The following is a 23,898-nucleotide window of genomic DNA, read 5'->3' as shown; positions in this document are numbered from 1 at the left end:
TTCAAAGAGATGTGGAAGAATGTTAGGCATAGAGGAATGTCAGCTGGGCTGATTCCATGATGGCCAGATCCCCTAGCTCCTTCCAGACTGGAAAAGTCATTTTAATAGTTTCAATAATAACAACACCACAGCTTGGTATTCATTTATATTTAAAAATGTTGAGGTTCTTGAGTCTGTCTTAGTTAGGGTTACTATTGCTGTGATTAAACAACACAGCCAAAAGAAAGTTGAGAGGACAGGGTTTATTTTATTTGGCTTACCCTTCCTTGTCATGGTTCACCACTGAAGGAAGTCAGAGGATGAGCTCAAAACAAGGCAGGGACCAAGAGGCAGGAGCTGATGCAAAGGCCATGGAGGAATGCTGCTTACCAGCTTGCTCCCCATGGTTTGCTCAGCTTGCTTTCTTATAGAACCCAGGACCACTACCAGCCCAGGGCTGGCCCCACCCCCAGTGGGATGCCACCCCAACAATCACTAATTAAGAAAATGCCCCACAGGATTGCTTACAGCCCAATCTTATGGAGGCATTTTCTCAGCTGAGGCTCCTTCCTCTCATGACTCTAGCTTGTGTCAAGTTGATATAAAACCAGCCAGCCAAGGTCTCTATTTGCTGGTCACTTTAAAAAGCTTTGCATATGATAAGGCTTTTTATTATCTTATTTACTTACCATGTAAAATAATATATCTCATCCTGATATTTTCAGACTTGTTTGCCGTCATCCTTCATTCACAGTCATGCTCCTGCCTCCCATCCCCTCTTACTGGTCTCCCTTTTCTCCCAAAATAAGTCTCCCTCTGCTTTCATGATACATACACAGAGTGTGTGCCATATATACATGTACACATGTCTAGATTCCACACATGAGGAAAGTGTATCGGCGTAAATAAATGCAATGCAGATATTAAAGAATATTTACCACTTTAATGATAAACTTACAGAACCGAAGTTCCCACGTAGCACAGGAGGTAGGAAGGAAAAGGGAAGGGTGCAGCCTCCATGCGCTCGATTTATCCGTCCACAAACCCCGCCCCCTAAAGGGGCTGACTTAACCCTACAGGAAAGAAAGCATGTTGTCTTTCTTTTCCTCTCTTTGCCTTCTTTTACTTACTTCCCTTAACCCATTTTTCTGGCTTATTTGCTTAACATAATCTCCAAGCATTATCCTGTAAATGACATAACTTCATGTGACTGAAAAAAATTCTACTATAAATTAACAAATATTAATATATTAGCTAATATAACCTATGATATATGAGTTCATTATATGGACCCATTTATATAATACACGCACACACAAATGTATAGATTCCAGTGCAGACACACACTTATTTGTGTGTCCTCTTTGCAAGGAAGCCACGCTAGTCTTCTCCACATTGTTAACATTTTCATCTTTGTGCTGCTGAAAGTCTTCTTACTGGGACGTGTAGGTGTCTCTTTCTCAGTCTGTCCATTCCCCAAGTGTCCTCATTTTCCAGAGCAAAAATCTCAACTGCTAAGGACCTTTAAAATATCACATATTCTTGGTGCTGGTTACTTTAATAAAATATATTTATTTTTTTGAGATCATAATATGATAGCATATGATAGCATCATTTTTTCCTTTTCTTCTTCCAAATACTTCCCGGTACCTCCTCCCCTTGGTCTCTTTCAAAGTCATGGCCTCTTTTTTCCTTTAACTGTTGTTTTACACACACACACACACACACACACACACGGACACATGTACTTTGTACACATGCTCTCTCTCACACATACACATTTCTAAATATGTGAATCCAATCTGCTCAGTATGAATAATGTTACTTGTATGTAAATGTAAATTTGGCATTGGATAGCTGAGCGGAGTTCTCTTCCCTGGGGAAGACTATACTGTTATCAGTGTTCTTTAGTTGTGTAGAGCTGGACAGTTCTGGTAACTTAGCCACTGTCCATTGGCTTCTCCTGCTGCTTCCACCACCTGGGTATCAACCCTGTCTCCATGTCCTGAATTCCCATTTTCAGGGAACTATAATCTAAAATATTGGGCTCATAGAGGTTGAAGGAATTGTGGTAACCAGAGGCTGGGCAGAGTAGGAGAAAGGAGACAAAAGAAAAGCTTAATCATGGGTATTGAAGTAAGACATTCTGGTGTGCTGTTGTGTGGGAGGGTGACTGTATATATATAAGAATAACACACACACACACACACACATATATATATATGAATAATATTATTGTCTGGTGGGTGGTTTTATATAACATTAGAGGTTATATATAACATTGAAAATTTCCTCAAGAAACAGATAAATGTTTGAGTAGATAGGTGTGTTTACCAGAGCTTGAACATTATGCCATGTATGTATGTATTGAAACTTGACATGACACCCCAAAGATATGTATGATTTTGTAGTAATAAGGGCGGCGGTGGGGCTGCGTCCCCAACACCCCGGCCGCCTGCTCGGCTAGCTTATGCCCCAAAATAATTACATGGACACTGTATTCTTTTAAACACTGCTTGGCCCATTCTCTTCTAGGCTAATTCTCACATATTAATTTAGCCCATTTCTAATCATCTGTATGTAGCACCCCAAGGTGCGCTTACTGGGGAGATTCTAGCCTATGTCCATCCTGGGTCAGAGCTTCATCCAGGGAGCGGGGCATGGCGTCTCTCTCAGGCGTTTGCTCCGGAGAGCAGAGCTGTGGAGTCTGACCTCACTTCCTCTTCCTCCCAGAGTTCTGTTCTGTTTACTCCTCCCACCTAACTTCTAACCAATAAAATGGGCCAAGGCAGTTCCTTTATTAGCCAATGACCTTCCTCCATCATTTCCCCTTTTTCGGTTTAAACAAAAAAAAGGCTTTAACTTTAACATAGCAAAATTACATATAACAAAACAGTTACAATAGTCTTTATCATAACTAAGGAAAACTATAACTATAACTAACTATTCTTAATTCCATCAAAGACTCCAGAAAGATACAATACTACCTAAGCAAACAAGAAAAAAGCAACTTTTAAAACTCTAGAAATGACAGAGACATCTCGCTGCCTGGACAGTCACCCAAAGTTCCTCTGTACCATTGGGGCATCCATCTTCAGCCTTCAGGCTCATGGTATCCAGCAGACATTTCCATAAAGCAGGAAAATTCAAAGTCAGTTCAGTCACTATCTGTTGTGTCCTGCAGAATGTCTCGCAGACTCTTTTTTTTTTTTAAAGATTTATTTATTTTGTACACAGTGTTCAGCCTCCATGCCTGCATGCCAGAAAAGGGCACCAGATCTAATTACAGATGGTTGTGAGCCACCATGTGGTTGCGGGGAATTGAACTCAGGACCTCTGGAAGAGCAGTCAGTGCTCTTAACTTCTGAGCCATCTCTCCAGCCCCATGACCTCTTTTTTTTATTAATTGTTATCACAAGCATTTGTGTTCTCTCTCTCTCTCTCTCTCTCTCTCTCTCTCTCTCTCTCTCTTTCCATATTCCTAACTATACAAAGAGAACCTGATTAGTCCCTATAATGTTACCTGTATTTATATGATCTCAGGGATAGCCACCTGGTATTTGTAATCAGTAGGAGACTCTTCCTTGGGGATGATGATCTCACCCACTGTCAGAACTCCTTCGTTATCCATAGTTCTTTGTCTAAGGCCTCATGAGCTGTCCCTCTTCCATGTAAGCATGTCCATTGGTGCCACCATTGTTCAGGTTTTGTGTAGGTAGCCATGTTAATAGTTGTAGCCTTTCTGATAGTTCTAGAAGACAATATCACAACAAATCTCCTGCTCCTCTGGGTCTTACATTCTTTCTGCTCCCTCCTTTTCAATGATAACTGAACCTTAGATACAGGATTTGTGTTATAGATGAATTCAGTTGGTACTGGGTGAAAAGTTTCTGTACCCAATAAGCCTGTCTGCTGACACAGCAATCCAGATCAGACCAAGTCAAATTGAATGAGAAAAAGCTCAAGTTTAATGGATACAATGCTCCTGGGTGATTTTCTAGCCCCCCCAGAGAGGAGATGGGAAAGAAAGGCCGGAAAACCATGTGCCTGCGTTTTGGGGCGCAGCTTAAATACCCTGTGAGAGTGTTTTTGAGCATCTCTGGGGGAGGGGGTCATCATTTGGCGGGCTTTCTGAGATGTGGCAGGGTTTGGAGAGAGATGGGATGCGGGCTTGGAGTGGAACATCCACCAGAACATTTCAGACTCTTTGGGACCGGGGTGAAGCTTCCAGCAGAGTACTGGGTGCTGCACAATCTCCTGTTATCTTCATTTTGATTGGTTGTAGTTTTTTTTTAATTTATTTATTTATTAAAGATTTCTGTCTCTTCCCAGCCACCGCCTCCCATTTCCCTCCCCCTCCCCTAATTAAGTCCCCCCCCACCTCAGCCCGAAAAGCAATCAGGGTTCCCTGTCCTGTGGGAAGTCCAAGGAACCCCCCACCTCCATCCAGGTCTAGTAAGTTGAGCATCCAAACTGCCTAGGCTCCCACAAAGCCAGTACGTGCAGTAGGATCAGAAACCCAGTGCCATTGTTCTTGAGTTCTCAGTAGTCCTCATTGTCCGTTATGTTCAGAGAGTCCGGTTTTATCCCAGGCTTTTCCAGACCCAGGCCAGCTGGTCTTGGTGAGTTCCCAGTAGAACATCCCCATTGTCTCAGTGTGTGGGTGCACCCCTCATGGTCCTGAGTTCCTTGCTCGTGCTCTCTCTCCCTCTGCTCCTGATTTGGACCTTGAGAATTCAGTCCTGTGCTCCAATGTGGGTCTCTGTCTCTGTCTCCTTTCATCGCTTGCTGAAGGTTAATATTCAAGAGGATGCCTATATGTTTTTCTTTGGGTTCTCCTTATTTAGCTTCTCTAGGATCACTAATTATAGGCTCAATGTCCTTGGTTTATGGCTAGAAACCAAATATGAGTGAGTACATCCCATGTTCCTCTTTTTGTGTCTGGCTTACCTCACTCAGGATAGTGTTTTCTATTTCCATCCATTTGTATGCAAAATTCAAGAAGTCCTTGTTTCTTACTGCTGAGTAATACTCTAATATGTATATATTCCATACTTTCTTCATCCATTCTTCCATTGAAGGGCATCTAGGTTGTTTCCAGGTTCTGGCTATGACAAACAATGCTGCTATGAACATAGTAGAGCATATACTTTTGTTGTATGATAAGGCCTCTCTTGGGTATATTCCCAAGAGTGGTATTGCGGGGTCCAGGGGTAAGTTGATCCCGAATTTCCTGAGAAACCGCCACACTGCTTTCCAAAGTGGTTGCACAAGTTTGCATTCCCACCAGCAATGGATGAGTGTACCCCTTTCTCCACAACCTCTCCAACAAAGGCTATCATTGGTGTTTTTGATTTTCGCCATTCTGACAGGTGTAAGATGGTATCTTAAAGTTGTCTTGATTTGCATTTCCCTGATCGCTAAGGAAGTTGAGCATGACCTTAAGTGTCTTTTGGCCATTTGAAGTTCTTCTGTTGAGAATTCTCTGTTCAGCTCAATGCCCCATTTTATAATTGGGTTGATTAGCCTTTTACAGTCTAGTTTCTTGAGTTCTTTATATATTTTGGAGATCAGACCTTTGTCAGTTGCGGGGTTGGTGAAGATCTTCTCCCAGTTAGTGGGTTGCCTTTGTGTCTTAGCGACAGTGTCCTTTGCTTTACAGAAGCTTCTCAGTCTCAGGAGGTCCCATTTATTCAATGAGGTCCTTAATGTCTGTGCTGCTGGGGTTGTATGTAAGAAGTGGTCTCCTGTGCCCATGTGTTGTAGAGTACTTCCCACTTTCTCTTCTATCAGGTTTAGTGTGTTCAGACTGATATTGAGGTCTTTAATCCATTTGGACTTGAGTTTTGTGCACAGTGATAGATATGGATCTATTTTCATTCTTCTACAGGTTGACATCCAGTTTTGCCAGCACAATTTGTTGAAGATGCTCTCTTTTGTCCATTGTATACTTTTAGCTCCTTTATCAAAAATCAGGTGTTCATAGGTTTGTGGGTTAATGTCAGGGTCTTCTATTTGATTCCATTGGTCGACCTTCTCTGTTTTTATGCCAATACCAAGCTGTTTTCAATACTGTAGCTCTGTAATAGAGTTTGAAGTCAGGGATGGTAATGCCTCCAGACGCTCCTTTGTTGTATAAGATTGTTTTGGCTATCCTGGGTTTTTTGTTTTTCCATATAAAGTTGATCATTGTCTTCTCCAGATCTGTGAAGAATTTTGATGGGATTTTGATGGGGATTGCATTGAATCTATAGATTGCTTTTGGTAGAATTGCCATTTTTACTATGTTGATCCTCCCAATCCAGGAGCAAGGAAGATCTTTCCATTTTCTGGTGTCCTCTTCAATTTCTTTCTTCAAAGACTTAAAGTTCTTGTCAAATAGATCTTTCACATCCTTGGTCAGAGTTACCCCAAGATATTTTATGCTATTTGTGGCTATCGTGAAAGGTGAAGCTTCTCTGATTTCCCTCTCTGCTTCCATATCCTTTGTGTATAAGAGGTCGACTGATTTTTTGGAGTTGATCTTGTATCCTGCCACATTACTAAAGGTGTTTATCAGCTGTAGGAGTTCTTTGGAAGAGTTTTTGGGGTCGCTTATGTATACTATCATATCATCTGCAAATAACGAGAGCTTAACTTCTTCTTTTCCGATACGAATCCCCTTGATCCCTTTATGTTGTCTTATTGCTATTGCTAGAACTTCAAGCACTATATTGAAGAGGTATGGAGAGAGTGGACATCCTTGTCGTGTTCCTGATTTTAGTGGGATGGCTTTGAGTTTTTCTCCATTTAATTTAATGTTAGCTGACGGCTTGCTGTAAATAGCTTTTATTATATTTAGGTATGACCCTTGTATCCCTAATCTCTCCAAGACTTTTATCACAAAGGGGTGTTGAATTTTGTCAAATGCTTTTTCAGCATCTAATGAAATGATCATATGGTTTTTTTCTTTCAGTTGATTTATATGCTGGATTACATTGATAGATTTGCGTATGTTGAACCAGCCCTGCATCTCTGGGATGAAGCCTACTTGATCATAATGGATAATTTTTCTAATGTGTTCTTGGATTCGGTTTGCCAGTATTTTATTGAGAATTTTTGCGTCGATATTCATGAGTGAGATAGGCCTGTAATTTTCTTTCTTGGTTGGGTCTTTGTGTGGTTTTGGTATCAGGGTAACTGTAGCTTCATAAAAGGAATTTGGCAATGACTCTTCTGTTTCTATATTGTGAAATACATTAAGGAGTATAGGTATTATCTCTTCTTGGAAGTTCTGGTCGAATTCTGCATTGAAACCATCTGGTCCTCGGCTTTTTTTGGAAGGTAGATTTTTGATAACGGTTTCTAGTTCTTCGCGACTAACAGGTCTATTTAGATCGTTCACCTGGTTTTGGTTTAGCTTTGGTATGTGGCACTTATCTAAAAACATGTCCATTTCTTTTGCATTTTCTAGTTTTGCGGCATACAGGCTTTTGTAGTAAGATCTAATGAGTCTCTGAATTTCCTCTGTGTCTGTGGTTATGTCCCCCTTTTTATTTCTGATCTTATTTATTTGCGTGTTCTCTCTCTGTCGTTTAATTAGTTTGGATAGGGGTTTGTCGATCTTGTTGATTTTCTCCAAGAACCAACTTTTTGTTTCATTGATTCTTTGGACTGTTTTCTGTGTTTCTATTTTGTTGATTTCAGCCCTCAGTTTGATTATTTCCAGTCTTCTGCTCCTCCTGGGCGTGTCTGCTTCTTTTTTTTCTAAAGCTTTCAGGTGTGCTGTTAAGTCTCCGATGTATGCTTTCTCTGTTTTCTTTAAGTGGTCACTTAGTGCTATGAACTTTCCTCTTAGCACTGCTTTCATAGTGTCCCATAGGTTTGAGTATGTTGTTTCTCTATTTTCATTGAATTCCAGGAAGACTTTAATTTCCTTCTTGATTTCTTCCTTAACCCAGGTGTGGTTCAGTAGTTGACTGTTCAGTTTCCATGAGTTTGTCGGCTTTCTGGGGGTAGGATTGTTGTTGAATTCTAACTTTAATCCGTGGTGATCTGATAAGACGCAGGTGGACACTGATATTTTTTTGTATCTGTGGAGGTTTCCTTTGTTTCCGAGTATGTGGTCAATTTTCGAGAAGGTTCCATGGGCTGCAGAGAAGAAGGTATATTCTTTCCTATTTGGGTGGAATGTTCTATAGATGTCTGTTAAGTCCATTTGCTTCATTACCTCCATTAATTCTCTTATTTCTCTGTTAGGTTTCTGTCTGATTGACCTGTCCATTGCTGAGAGAGGTGTATTGAAGTCTCCTACTACTAGTGTGTGTGGTTTGATATCTGCCTTGAGTTTTAGTAATATTTCTTTTACATACATGGGTGCTTTTATATTAGGGGCATAAATATTCAGGATTGAGACATCATCCTGACAAATTGTTCCTGTTATGAGTATAAAGTGTCCATCTCGATCTCTTCTGATTGATTTTAGTTTGAAGTCAGTTTTGTTAGAAATTAATATGGCCACACCTGCTTTTTTCTTAGGACCATTTGCTTGAAAGACCTTTTCCCAACCCTTTACTCTAAGTAGATGCCTGTCTTTGTGGTTGAGATGTGTTTCTTGCAAACAGCAGAATGTTGGATCCTGTTTTCGTATCCAATCTCTTAGCCTGTGCCTTTTTATATGTGAGTTGAGACCATTAATATTAAGTGATATTAATGACCAGTGGTTGTTCATGCCGGATATTCTTGTTGTTTTTGGAAGTAGAATTTGTGTGTCTCCCTTCTTTGAGTTGTGCTAGTGAAGGGTCGCTAGATGCCTGAGTTATTGTAGGCAGTGTTGGCAATGTTGGATTCCTTGGGTTGCGGTTTTCCTTCTATTACTTTCTGTAGGGCTGGATTCGTGGCTACGTATTGCTTAAATTTGTTCTTATCCTGGAATGTCTTGGTTTCTCCATTTATAGTGAACGAAAGCTTGGCTGGGTATAGTAGTCTGGGCTTGCATCCATGGTCTATTAGCTTCTGCAGTACTTCTATCCAGGACCTTCTGGCTTTCATTGTTTCCATAGAGAAATCAGGTGTAAGTCTGATCGGTTTACCTTTATAAGTTACTTGGCCTTTTTCCTTTGCAGCTCTTAGTATTCTTTCTTTAACCTGTATATTTTGTGTTTTGATTATTATATGGCGAGGGGATGTTTTCCTTTGATCCAGTCTGTTTGGTATTCTGTATGCTTCTTGAATATTCAAAGGAATATCTTTCTTTAAGTTGGGAAAGTTTTCTTCCATAATTTTGTTCAGAATATTTTCTGGGCCTTTGAGCTGTGACTCTTCTCCTTCTTCTATTCCTATTATTATTATATTTGGTCTTTTTATTGTGTCCCATAATTCCTGAATGTTTTGTGATGAGAATTTGTTGGCTTTGCAGTTTTCTTTGATCAGAGCGTTTATTTTCTCTATGGTGTCCTCAGAATCTGAGATTCTTTCTTCTATTTCTTGTATTCTATTGATTATGCTTGTTTCTGTAGGCTGTGCTCGTTGACCTAGATTTTCCATATCCAGCTGGTCCTCAGTTTGTGTTTTCTTCCTTGCTTCCATTTCAGTTTTCAATTCTTGAACTGTTTCCATTACCTGTTTGATCGTTCTTTCTTGGTTTCCCAGGGTATTATGTACGTATTTACTCATTTCTTCAAATTTTTGGTTATACTTCTCATCCATTTCTATAAGGGCATTTTTCACATGTTGTTTAAGGGACTCTACTGCTTTCAAAAAGTCAATTTTTTCCACTTCTTCTGTGTTAGGGTGTTGGAGACCTTCTGTTGTAAGATCATTGGGTTCTGGTGTTTTCATGCTGATTTTCAGATTATTGGGTGAATTCTTTCCTTGACGCCTGCCCATCTCCTCCTATCGATGCTATCTAAGGGGTCTGTTAAAAAACTGGTTCAGGTTTCCCTGCTGGCCAGCGGCTCCTCTTACAAAATGCCCTTGCTGTTTCCTGGATTCCTGCCGGGGGGGGGGGGGGGGGGGGGGGCAAGATCCCTCTCACCCCTCAGAAGGGTCTTCAAGTTTAGGACCGGGCTCCTCCTCTGCCAGGGACCTCCCCAACTGAATGCCTACCTCTTTGGTTTAATTGTAGTGGGGCGATCTGTTCTAGGTGTTTCGCGTGGTCCCTGCAGCCTGCTTCTGCTGCTGGGATGGTTCCCGCCACCAGCAGCCTGTGTCCTGTGCTGCGGCTCCGGTCCCTGCTGGTTCCAGCCTGTCCCAGTTGGTCCCCGCCGGCTGCGCTGGGCGTCCTCTGGCCGCCTTCCGCCGCCCGGTGTTCCGGCCGCCTTCCGCTGCCCGGTCCGGTGTTCCGGCCGCCTTCCGCCGCCCGGCCCGGTGTTCCGGCGCTCGCAGACTCTTTCATTAATCAGGAACCCCGAAAGATCATCTCACCTTAGGCAAATTCAGTAGTCCTCTCTCTGCGGGTTCTCTGTGTCCAGTTTATGCAATAGTTCAGGCAAGAACAGTTTCTTGCCCAAATGGCTATCAAACTCCATAAGGTGCCTCTTCGATGCCCATCTTCCTCTTGAAGTAGATTGGTGCTGCCAGGAGCAGAGTGTCTCATTGTCATGAAAAGTCCTAAGTTATTAAAACATTTAAAATGCCATATTCTATAATCTTTGAAAAATATGAAGAATGCCTATCTAAAATATATCTACACACATCTAGAAAATATTAACTAACATGACTACAAACTTGACTATTATTTATGATTATCCATCAACAACCTATATTTCCTAATTGTACATTACATTTTAATAATGAACTACACAATCACAATACCTTAATCAATATCAGAAATACATATACATATAACAAAATTGACCGTAAATCTCTATCAATAAAGCAAAATCTATACTAATGCAAATTATTCATACCTATATCATATTCCCCTTTAAATGTAAAAGAACATTTATAAACATTTTTTGGGAATATGGGTGCAGTTATTTCTCTCCAAACTGCTTCCTGCTGAATGGGGGCGTCGTTAACTAGGCCTTTCATGGTATAACCTGTGTGCTAGTTTCATCTCAGTTGGCAGTTGAGCAAAGCAATTTTCTGAAGATATTCACCGCAACCCTTCAGGAGGACATGGTCCATCATACCAAATCGGGATAAATGCAATCCACAAGGTCTGATCCTCTGTGAAAACAAAAGAAGAATCTCTTTTCCAAATTATCATATCCTTAGATCCAAATTCAAAATATCTATGTTGGATTAGTTCAGCAGTATTTATAAATAAATATCTTTTAGCATCTGTTGCTCCTTCCTCAGCATTCAAACAATTCAAAGAGAGCAAAATAGCATACAGTATCAAATTCTCTGTGTATTTTCCATCTTTGTGCAGCTTTGTTTTAACCTCTATTTTGTTTATTTTTACTTTTATCTCTTTGCTTTTTGAGACAGGTTCTCTGTATCTTTGACCTGAAGTAACTCTGTAGACCAGGCTGTCCTTGAACTCTCAGAGATCTGCCTGTCTCTGCCTCCCAGGCATTGGGATTAAAGGCGTGTGCTACCACACCTTGAAGTCACAGAGGTCTATCTCCCTCTGCGTACCAAGTGTTGGGATTAAAGGTGTGTACCACACACAACAACTCTCTTCCTTTTTTTTCTTTAAGAACTTTAAATTTTAGTCTGCATATATTTTTAACACACTTTAAACCATTCAAAAATTTTCTCTGTCTTTGAATCTCTTTTTACTGTATATCTCTCTTTTTCTGACCACATGAATCTTTAATTTACCAAGCAATCTCAGTAGGACTAAAGGCGTGGCTTTGCCAGCTAGATCCAGTCCATTCCTTAGCTTTCCAGCCTCATGGCGGATATACAGGCTGGAGCCATGTTTACTGCAACAACTGTATGGCATTTCAAGGTCCCTGCCAGCAAGTGAGCTACAACAGACAACACTCAAGTCCTCTCTCGGTAGCCGGCCCTCCTGCCTCAAACAGTCAGAGTTTGCCCTGGCAGGATGGCCCAGAAAGCCGGCATTTTTAAACAGCGCAGCGTTTTTCCTGCTACGGCTGAAAACTGAAAAGCATGCGTTCAGCTTTTCATCAACACCGTTTAAGTGTTTCGTGGCAGGACCTCTTAATGAGCTGCAGGCTTTACAGCCAAAGCTAAGTCAGGAAGCCTCTCTTAGATGAGGCGCTTGCTTGCCTCTGGCAAGCAGAGTAGACCTGAGAACACAGCAAGTCTAGTTGCCATCAAACAAATCGTAGCACTTTACTCCAAATGCTCTATTCAAAAGCTCTGTCTCCCGCAGGAGCCAGACAGAGATCGCAATGGCGGCACAGCCCCAGGAAGTCGCGCTTTAAAATGACACAGTGTTTTTTCTGCTACTGTTGCCGAATCAGGAAATCTCTCTACAGCACGCCACCAACAAACAGCAAAAATCTGTGTTAAACTCTCTCTCCCTTATTTTTAAGCCTTCTCAGGTTTTTTAAGTGGGTTTAGCCCCACGTTGGGTGCCAAAATGTAGTAATAAGGGTGGCGGCGGGGCTGCGTCCCCAACACCCCGGCCGCCTGCTCGGCTAGCTTATGCCCCAAAATAATTACATGGACACTGTATTCTTTTAAACACTGCTTGGCCCATTCTCTTCTAGGCTAATTCTCACATATTAATTTAGCCCATTTCTAATCATCTGTATGTAGCACCCCAAGGTGCGCTTACCGGGGAGATTCTAGCCTATGTCCATCCTGGGTCAGAGCTTCATCCAGGGAGCGGGGCATGGCGTCTCTTTCAGGCGTTTGCTCCGGAGAGCAGAGCTGTGGAGTCTGACCTCACTTCCTCTTCCTCCCAGAGTTCTGTTCTGTTTACTCCTCCCACCTAACTTCTAACCAATAAAATGGGCCAAGGCAGTTCCTTTATTAGCCAATGACCTTCCTCCATCATGATTTTATGTTTTCATGCTTTTGTTAAAATAAACTAAAAACATCTGATAGATTTCCCAAAGGAGACTCAATCCCATCATCCAGTCATGGCCAACTTGTGCCCACATTCCTGCGGGATGGACATATGAGAATCTTGCTAGTGGATGACATCATTGTCCCTTGTCCAACTTGTGTGAGGTCAGAGGAGCAGAGTCATCTAACACACAGCATCAAAGTCACTCTGTGCCCTGAGAACAGCATTCCCTTGGGCACGAACTTGGATGTCTCTCTGGAATACAATCTATTGAAGCTGCTGATTTAAATTTGCGATGAGTATGAATTAATTTCTATCCCACCAGATGTGTGTAGAAAAATTGTTTTCTACATTTTTGTTTTGAGATTGTGATGTGCAGCCACTGCCTACAGCACATTATCTGCATTACCGTGAGTGAAATGTGGAGTATTTAAAATAAATATCCAATTTTCTTTATTTGCTTCTGCTACCACTGGCATAAACATAATTCATTTCAACTCTGCGGCTTCTCTACAAGAACATCTGTGAGCTATCATATGTAATCCCAACACCTTCACTCGCCTATTTTTTTAAAAAAAATATTTATTTATTATGTATACAATATTCTGTTTGTGTGTCTGCCTGCAGGCCAGAAGAGGGCATCAGATCTCATTTCAGATGGTTGTGAGCCACCATGTGGTTGCTGGGAATTGAACTCAGGATCTTTGGAAGAGCAGGCAATGCTCTTAACCGCTGAGCCATCTCTCCAGTGCCCACTCGCCTTTTGTAAAATGAAAAGTCAGCATGATCTACATTTTCCTGTTCCCTTATTACATCCATCATGTCCCAAAGTTGGTTATTTCTGAAGAGGATGAAAAACACCCTGATGGCTCTTCTCTTCAAGAAGGTCAAAAGTGAGGACATTGAATTTTCCTCAGTAATACTTGAATGTTTTGGTATGTTAGGAAACATCTCTCCAGGAATGATATGTTATGAAACATCTATCCAGGAAATAAGCCATGAAAAATTCCACACAGTTCACAACTGGCTAAGTTAAAGCCAATAATGAATGAAATAGGCGTCTGTCTGGCAGTTCTGGAAGGGACGAAGACAGCAACTGCAGTCACTGTTCAGAACCAGTAATTAAAATAAAATGACAGTGGTCAGTAGTGGGAATTTCATAATATTAAAATACCAGCATGTGACATTTACTTATGGTAACTTCTTATTCCGGACTAGTAGGAAAAGTAATATACACTGAACCCATAAAGCTGGAGAAGTGGAACTCTGTGCCTGTGCACACCGTCTGAAGTGTGTGCAGGTGGATGCACGTTGGAGACTTCACTGCCTGGAACCAAGTGTGTGACGTTGAGCAAATTGCTTATGTTCTCAAGGCTTCTCCTCATGCTACTCAGGTGAGGAACAGACTGCTACCTCATTGCTTTGACAAATAGTGGGGTTATATGTGTGAGCTCTGCCTAAGTAGCTTCATTCTCCTTGCTCTTGAAGAGACTGGAATTGAGATGAAACCAGTGACAAGATTCATCTATGCTGATATGGAAATCAAACATCATTAGGCTATTCTTCTGAAAAAAACCAATCCCAATAACTATACCTCAAGAAACAGGGTGATCTGAGAGCAGAAAAAGGAAGTTGTTTGTGTTCTGCCCCGCCAGATGACAGTGATGACTTGTTCTGACTGGCGGAGGGAATGCAGTGACTTCAGGAGAGGAGAATGCTGGGATGAAGTGACATTTTACAAGGGTTGTGGGGTCTGATAAAACCACCCCAACATTAGCCTTTATCCTCAGGTGTGAAGTTATGCGTCCAGGATAGATGATTAGGCCAAATTCACTTCTGCAAGGATTGGGGTAGAAGACAGGAGAGAGGGAAAGAAAAGAAGTGAGGGAGGGAGGAAGGGAGTCGAGGAGACAGAGGAACAGAGAGGGGAAGGGAAAGGGAACACAAGAGAGAGAGAACACACATACATAAAAATATACATATGTATACACATGCATGGACACAATAACACACACACACATACACACACAACTGTGTATGTGTGTCATTTGACTGACCCATAGACCACAGTGGTTCTGTTAGTTGAGGCCAAATGTTCAACAAAATACAGTCAGGAAATCCTGCAGCTGCCATCCAAATAAATAGTTCCTTATCCTGTGAGGAGGAGTTCAGTTTGCTAAGATCTCCCTTTCCTTGGCAGAGGCCACACCAAATGCTCATGGACAATGTGTCTGCAAGCCTTTTGATATAAGCCTTAATGTTTTATCAAGAAACCAGAGGTTTTTTTTTTTTTTAAATCGTCTAGGAAGAATTTCTTCACTACTAGCTTCAGATTCTTTTTTTTTTTTCTTCAAGACAGGGTTTCTCTGTGGTTTTGGAGCCTGTCCTGGAACTAGCTCTTGTAGACCAGGCTGGTCTCGAACTCACAGAGATCCGCCTGCCTCTGCCTCCCAAGTGCTGGGATTAAAGGCGTGCGCCACCACCGCCCGGCTTAGCTTCAGAGTCTTAAAGGGTCAAATCTAATTCAGTTGTCTCCCTAATAGCATCTCACTGACTAACAAAATACTTAGTTGTATGATTTACCTTTGTAATGGATGATAAAACATTGGAATCAGTGTGTGTGTGTGTGTGTGTGTGTGTGTGTGTGTGTGTGTGATTATCTGTATAATTAGGTTGAATAAGTATTCGGAAAGATATGTATCATTCTCATTCACAGGTGGGAAAGAAAGAAACTTTCCAAGTATTACTTAGAAAAGGGAAACTTCAATATAGAGAGACTCTAGAGTTGGAACTCACCATCTTCTGTTTGTTTTCTGACTTGTCCATATGTCCTCTACTAATTCTCTTGGTGTGGGAATAGTTTAATCCTGCTATGAAACTTAGCTCCAAAGAAAAGAGGAAATGAGCCCTGGCCAGGCTATAGCAATCCAATAGCCAAACTCCACAAAGGAACTGGCTGAGCCCTACAGCTAGAAGGGGCGAATTCTTGACCTGGATCACACTGCTGGACAAGTAGGTGCCACTTCCTCTGGCCAACCAGGGTGATCTTTCTCCCACACTCAGAACCACATTTTGTTCATATTGAAAAGAAGACTAGGATGTTGGGAATGGAGCTGAATTAGAGCCTTGACTTTAGATATTGCTTTGCTTTGCATTCCAGACTGTATTAATCAATAGCTGAAGTAATCTACCAGCTTCCTATTTTCTGAGAAGCACATTTGCGTGTACGAAAATTCACACACGCTGACTTCAGGAGACAGTGTGGGAAGAAGGAACACACAGGGTGGGCTCTGTTGCTATTTGATGGGCTTCAGAGTAGTGACTTGTTCCGTCCATCTTCTGTTTCTTCTCTTTAAAGATAAACTGGAGTCAACAAAACTGAGCACTGAGGATTGGAATTGAAGCAACAACTGCTTGTGTGGAAAAGGCTCAGGGGAGTAAGCCATGGCCCAGAACAGCCAACCAGGGGCAGAACTGTTCATCTGTTCACTCCTTCCCAAGGATACCAGGACGACTGTGTCTCTCCCCCAGGGTTTTATAAACGTAAGTCATTTAAAGAGACATCCACTGCAGGACTCCAGTGCTTATCTTAAAACTCAAAGGACAGCTTCCCATCTAATGGAAATGAGAGACAGTATAGCAGAGACTGGAGGAGGTGCATTGTCTCCAGCCGTCTAAATGTGTGAACAAATTCAGGATGTGGAGTATGGCTGAACACTTGCCTGAGCTTTTATCCCATCACAAATACCATGGAAAACTAATGTCATAGTGAACAAGTCTTTTCCTGTGGGTGCAACTTGGTTAGATTCTGGATCAGAAAAAAAGTAAGATCTTGTGAAAATAACAGAAATATAGACTCCATGCAGTTTGAATACTTGGAGATTCTGAACCTCTAAAATGATTTTGAAATATCCATGTGTATTTAATAAAACATCTTGGGGATAGGACTCTAGTCTAAACACAATATTTACTTATGCTCCATACATGTGCTGTGGAAGGCAATATTATGCAACAATAAAAATGTCTTTCATGGAATGGAGTTGTATAATATGGAATTTTCTGTTTGCGTTGTGATGTTGGAGATTAACTTGTTTTGAACTCTGAGGTATTCTTCATTTTCAGCCGAGGGATGCTCATTTTGTACTGCATGATGGCATTGACTTTGTGTTAATTCTCGTTAGTGGTGCTGATGTTGTGGTTATGGAGAAGAAATGTTTGTATTCTCGGGAAAATAAGCATTAAGATGTTCCACAGTGGGGTTTTACAGTCACAACTTGCTGTGAAGTTGTTCAGAGGGGAAAATAGCTTGGAGTCTATAGAGAAACACAGGAAAATATTAATATTTGGTGAATCTGACCAAAAAAAGAAAAAAATCCAAATAAAAATTTGAAGTAACATGTCTCTATGATGGTATGTACCTCTTTAATTCCCTCCCCCTCTCTGCCTCTGTTTTTGTGTAGTGAGTAAGTATGGAGGCTAAAGAGTGATGCTCGGTAATTTCTTTGGTTTCTTTCCACCTTGTTTCTTGAGATATAGTTTCCTACTTAGGCCAGAGCCAGTGAGCTGTAGGGCTCCACTGTGCTTGGGGTCCCAGACATGCACAACCGCACTGGCTTTTACATGGGGGCTGAGTACAGGACCTTATGCTTGGAAAGCAAGCCTTCTATGGACCAAGTCATTTTCCAGTCCCTGTGCTTCTCTGAAATGCTGACTGCAAAGCTCATCTCATAGATTAGGAGGCATCCATTTGTGTTTCAGGATAGCTGTCTACCCTTTTCATGTCTTTATATACTCTTGGGTTGCATTTTTTTTAATTTATTTATTTATTAAGGATTTCTGCCTCGTCCCCACAACCGTTTCCCATTTCCCTCCCCCTCCCCCGATCAAGTCCCCCCCCCCTCATCTGCTCGAAGAGCAATCAGGGTTCCCTGACCTGTGGGAAGCCCAAGGACTGCCCACCTCTATCCAGGTCTCGTAAGGTGAGCATTCAAACTGCCTAGGCTCCCACAAAGCCAGTACGTGCAGTAGGATCAAAAACCCACTGCAATTGTTCTTGAATTCTCAGTATTCCTCATTGTCCGCTATGTTCAGCTAGTCCGGATTTATCCCATGCTTTTTCAGACCTAGGCCAGCTGGCCTTGGTGAGATCCCAATAGAACATCCCCATTGTCTTAGTGTGTGGGTGCACCCCTCGTGGTCCTGAGTTCCTTGCTCGTGCTCCGTCTCCTTCTGCTCCTGACTGCAAAGCTCATCTCATAGATTAGGAGGCATCCATTTGTGTTTCAGGATAGCTGTCTACCCTTTTCATGTCTTTATATACTCTTGGGTTGCATTTTTGAGAGAAGTGGTTAGCCTGCCTATGCTCAGCACACTGAACATGTTACAATTTTAAAAAGTGAATTTGATTTTAAATGAATTTCACTTCCATGCACACCATTTTATTTATTGATCTATTTTAATTTTTTTTAAAAAAGAAAGCTATCTGTTTTCATTTTAAATGGAGTACACTTGGACAAGGGTTATCCTTTGACACTCTTCGCTTTTGAAAACTTGCATTTCCAAATTTTTCCAGTGGGTGGTGGTATCTAGATGCTGGATGCTCCTGCTATCCCTGCAAACGCCACAAGAGGGCAGTGCTTCAGAACATTGCTCAGTTGGGAAGGACGAGCTAGCTGCCAGCTGCGCTCAATCCGACCAAGAAGGCATCACTGGCAGAGATCTTAGTTGATATGATACTGTCTGTGCTTGGTATTCAAAGTTTGGCATGAAAACTTGGAAGGTGGACTGAGGAAATGGAAATGTGGGTTGTCCTTGTTATAATCCCTTGCCTAGAACATCCAGTTTGTAGAAGCAATTGTCCCTTGGAATTTGTGAGTCTTTTCCTGCCTGTCCCGCACTAAGGTTGCTGTTTTTCCGCATCTGTCCATGTTGTCATGCATGAGCGCATTGACTTCACCTGACATTTATGTCTGGTCATTAAATTGACTATTTATCAAATTTAAAGTATATTCTATTTTATTCTATTCCCTTTATGAACTAAATTGTAAACACACAGTAATGCATGTTCTTTTTAATATATCTACAGAGCTGCCGGTTTGCAGGTGTTTGTGACGCTTTGATTAGCACTCAAAATCAAAGATAAATATTCTTTGTTTATAATAATCAAGCATTTCTAATATCCATAGATATCAATGTTAACACTGGGCATTCACAATCTAAAGGAAAATATACGATTCCAGAGTGTCCGTGTTAGAGCAAAGCACAGTCATTTCAGCCCAGAGTCCTCCCAAGATAGCGAATTCCAGAGGAATCGAGGGGAAAGAAAACTTGATGACTCTGTAGCTCTCTTTGGATGATCTTCAAAGTGAGGCTATAGATCATCGTAAACGTCTAAGAGGGTTGGTTCAGTGCTGGTGAAGCCAAACCAGTGCCCAAAAAGCAGCTAGCAGGCACTTAAGGGGCCCTCTCCAGAGTGTGGTCTCTTTCCCATCAATCTGCTCGTAGTCTTGCCTCTGGTGTGGGTTGGGAGAGGCCCTTTCCAAGTCTGCACTGCAAGCTCGAAGTCGGGGGGAAGCATGGTTTGGGTTCTCTTCCTTGGACAGCTTCCTGATAATTCTCCCCCTGACGGTCAGATCCTTGAGCAAGTATGCTTGAAGGATTATCTTTTTAGAATAGTATGACCTCTGCGTTATCCAGGACTCAGTGAATTGCCGATGTTTACCTTCCACTTGGTGAAACCGCAGGCTGAATTAATCCCTTGCTCACTGGTCAGGTGACCTGAGAGAACAGTGTGTGAAAGCACATGGTGTACTTGGAAAAGCTTGGGCTTGGACTGCTACCCGTCAGCTCAACTGGTCTCAGGCAGTTGTAGGTTAGCACTTGTGGCTGTTGTAGAGGTTAGCTTGTGCCTTGTCTTTGCAAAATTATGAATTTACCTTTTTGTTTCTGTTCTTCTTGAACAGCCCAGGGAATAACTGTGGACTGCAGATGGTTATTGTGGGTCTAGTTTTTGCTGATAAACGTCAACTGCCTCACTCATCATGATGCGCTCTTGGTGCCCAGACCTGATTGTTAGGATTTGTACTGGTTATAGATGATGCATATTTTCCCCAGATTGGAACGTTTCTTAGCACCATGGAAGGAAATGATAAAACTAAAATTTTCACAACCGATCCATTAAAAAACATTTCCACTAAAAAACTTAACGATAAGGGAAATAATAATTTAGAAATGCATTGAGAGAGCTAATTCCTGCCAATGGCACGGTGTTACCAAAGCTCCTGGCATCTGTCCCTTTCAGTCATCAGGAAACTGTAAAATCAGAGGTCATGCGGTTAGACAGTGGCCAGAACATCCCATTTTGACTTCCAAGTAGTTCCAGTGTCCTGCATGATTCTAACCATAGTTGGTGGTCGTGCCAGGGTCCTGCATGATTCTAACCATAGCTGGTGGTCGTCGGTGTCCTGCCCAATTCTAACCATAGCTGGTGGTCGTTCCAGGGTCCTGCATGATTCTAACCATAGCTGGTGGTCGTTCCAGGGTCCTGCATGATTCTAACCATAGCTGGTGGTCGTCAGGGTCCTGCATGATTCTAACCATAGCTGGTGGTCGTCAGGGTCCTGCATGATTCTAACCTTAGCTGGTGGTCATCAGGGTCCTGCATGATTCTAACCATAGCTGGTGGTCGTTCCAGGGTCCTGCATGATTCTAACCATAGCTGGTGGTCGTCAGGGTCCTGCATGATTCTAACCATAGCTGGTGGTCGTTCCAGGGTCCTGCATGATTCTAACCATAGCTGGTGGTCGTTCCAGGGTCCTGCATGATTCTAAACATAGCTGGTGGTCGTTCCAGGGTCCTGCATGATTCTAACTGTAGCTGGTGGTCGTTCCAGGGTCCTGCACGATTCTAACCATAGCTGGTGGTCGTCAGGGTCCTGTATGATTCTAACCTTAGCTGGTGGTTGTTGCAGAATATTTGTTTACACTGTAAAGATGTGTCTCTACCTAAGGTGCCTTCTGATTAGCTTCATAAAGAGCTAAATGGTCAATAAGTAGATAGAAAAGAATAGGTGGGACTTTGGGCAGAAAGAGAAACAGGGAGGAGGAATCTGGGCCCATGATTTTGCCAGTGAACCCAGAACAAGTCGGACGTGCTATACTAAGAAGAGGTAACCAAGCCATGTGGCAGAACGTAGACTGAAAACTATGGATTATAGCTAAGACTCCAAGCAAGAGTGGACAGGGTGCCTGAACTGGCCTTCCTTGTAATCAGATTGATGACTACCCTAATTGTCATCATAGATCTTCATCTAGGAACTGATAGAAGCAGATGCAGAGATCCACAGTTATGCACTGAGTCAAGTTCCTAGAGGCCAGCCGAAGAGAGGGAGGGACAATAATATGAGCAAAGGGATGAAGATCACGATGGGGAAACCCACAGAGACAGCTGACCTGAGGTAGTGGGAGCTCACTGACCCTGGACTGACAGCTGGGGAACCTGCATAGGAATTAACTAGGCCCTCTGAAGACGGGTGGCAGTTGTGTGGCTGGGGCAGGTTATGGAGTCACTGGCAGTGGGACCAGAAATTATCCCTAGTGCATGAACTGGCTTTTTGGAGCCTATTCCCTATGAAGGGGTATCTTGCTCAGCCTATATACAATGGGGAGGGTCTTGGTCCTGCCTCAAGTGAAGACATACTTTGTTAACTCCTCATAGGAAGCCTTACTCACCCTGAGGTGGAGTGAGGGAAAGATGTGCGGGGGAGTGGAAGGAAGAAAGGTATGGGAAGCTGGGATTGATATGTAAAATGAAAAAGATTGTTTTAAAATAAAAATTAATAAAAATATGAGTTAATTAATTATAAAATACAGATGGGAAAAGTCTAAGTTAATGGCCAAGCTTTAGTAATTATTTATAATAATAATAATAGCAATTATTATTATTGTTATTATTTGTGGGCTGGCAGTCCAAAGATAGTCTGACAAGAAATCTTCCTACAGGCGGTGGCTTTGCATGAGAGATTTTTAAGACACCAGATTGAGTGAAAACACTGTTTTTAGTGGTCTGGAGAAGGTGAAAGATGGTGAAAACACAGTTGTTTTCATTTCAGTGGGAGCTTCTGGCTAAACCTGCCGATGGAGGTGAGTTCTATTTTGGAAACTTGAGTGGTTCCAACCGCCTGTAAGTTCCTTCACCTGTGTGATCATGGGTTCCCAGTGCTGCTGGTAGATCTGTCTCATTTCCTTCTTAGCATGTTTACTGTTCTATGTTGTTACATGCAGCAGCTCTCGGCACCATCTTATGCTTTATTCTTTCAGTCTTGATGCCTATAGAGGTAAGTCATTAACATATTTCCATTAACGACAGGGGTGTCCTAGAAGACCATTTGGGTGGTCTGGGGTGACATGTCCATGTATGTGCTGCCTCATGTATGACTCTAAGGACACAAGACTGTATGTGACTTTGTCTTTAACAGAGTTACAAAGGCCCAGGAAAATATGATGGGGAATTTTTCCAAATGGGGTTGCCATGAGCCTACCTCTAGGTGTCCTGGCATTCAATTCTTGTCATGAAGATTATGCTGAGCTTTAAAATGCGCTTTTGGGATGATGGAAATTTAGTCAGAAGAAGCTTTAAGAGCATAAAACAAGGAGATGAGATGGTGCGTGGCAAGTTGCCATTGCCCGGTTTTCTGGTGAACACAGGTTACAGGATAGGGTGCCTGGGCTGGAAACACAAAGTATGAAAAGAAAACCCAGAGAATTAGTTTGAGGTTCATGTTGAGATGGCCAGGTAAGCTGTGCTAAGGGCTGTAATCTTCTGTCTATTATTATTTGTCATTATTGGAAAAGAGTGTGAATTGGATCTGCTTGAATACCTAACAGTCGTGAGACACTGCGTTGTACACACTATACTGGTGGGCCTAGGCATTATCTGCTTCCTTTTACAGTTCTGAGGAATAAACAGGATCACCAGTCTCTCTGAGATAGAAATACGAAGGATTTGGGTAATGCACTAAAGGCCTCTCACATACATAGAGCCAGAAGACTGCAGAGAGGTGCTCACAGCAAGAAGACCAGGCTACTAAAGAGAGGCTTAAAATGAACATGCTCTCTAGGATCAACACTGGAGTAGAGAAGTCCTTAGAGAAAAAGACTGGCAATCTCTGAGTACTCAAGTGGCAGGAAGGCCTCAACATAGACATGGAAGTGCAAGAGACAGACGAAGCAACAGCATCCAGCCTTGATAGAGAAGCAGGAGTCTGGCATTCACAGTCACATGGGACAATAGCATGTTGCGGATGCCTTTGCATTCCCTCTCCAACCTCCCAACACTGCTCCTGTCCTCAGCTGGTCTCTGCAGTACTCTAGGTGAGGCCCCACCTAGGCAGAGTCAAAAGAGGATGCCAGTTTTCACATCTTAAACCTGCGGGTTGCTGTATCATTTTTCTGGAAGCTGTATTACTCTACTAAATCTATTTCTTGGGATAACTATTTCATGGTTTTTTTTTTTTTTCTGCATCTAGCTCCCTTTCCTGACACTCCCCCAATGGACCCTTACTGTTCTCCTGCCTTCTATGGGTACTCCAATGGAAATACACATCTAAAAACTCAAAGCTAACATTCCATATGAGAGAAAAGATGTCTTTCTGAGTCTTAGATACCTCACCTAGAATGATTGTTGTAATATCCCATCATACACATGTACATACATATGTGCATATGTATACCAGATAGATGTTTTTTCATGTATTGGCTTTGTTTTCTAATCAAAGGAGAGACTTCATATTTACCCCAGAGTTTAATGTTTTTAGAAAAGACCTGAAAACCATAAAGAAAATGAAAATGTTCTTTCTTTTAGTCTGGGAAGTTGATATTCTCTACCTAGGACCGTCAGGTTGTAGTTTGTGGCTCATCCATCACCCGGGACCACAGAGCCCCCTTCTTTGCCAGGTTTTTCTCTTATGTAATATAGTCACAGGAAAAGCACCTCTCAAGATAAATTTT

The sequence above is a fragment of the Microtus oregoni genome, unplaced genomic scaffold (genome assembly GCF_018167655.1).
Source record: "Microtus oregoni isolate MIOR12 unplaced genomic scaffold, Mior012 000040F_ref0000088, whole genome shotgun sequence".
In the NCBI taxonomy this organism is placed as follows: Eukaryota; Metazoa; Chordata; class Mammalia; order Rodentia; family Cricetidae; genus Microtus; species Microtus oregoni.
Note: the sequence above shows the minus strand (reverse complement) of the source record.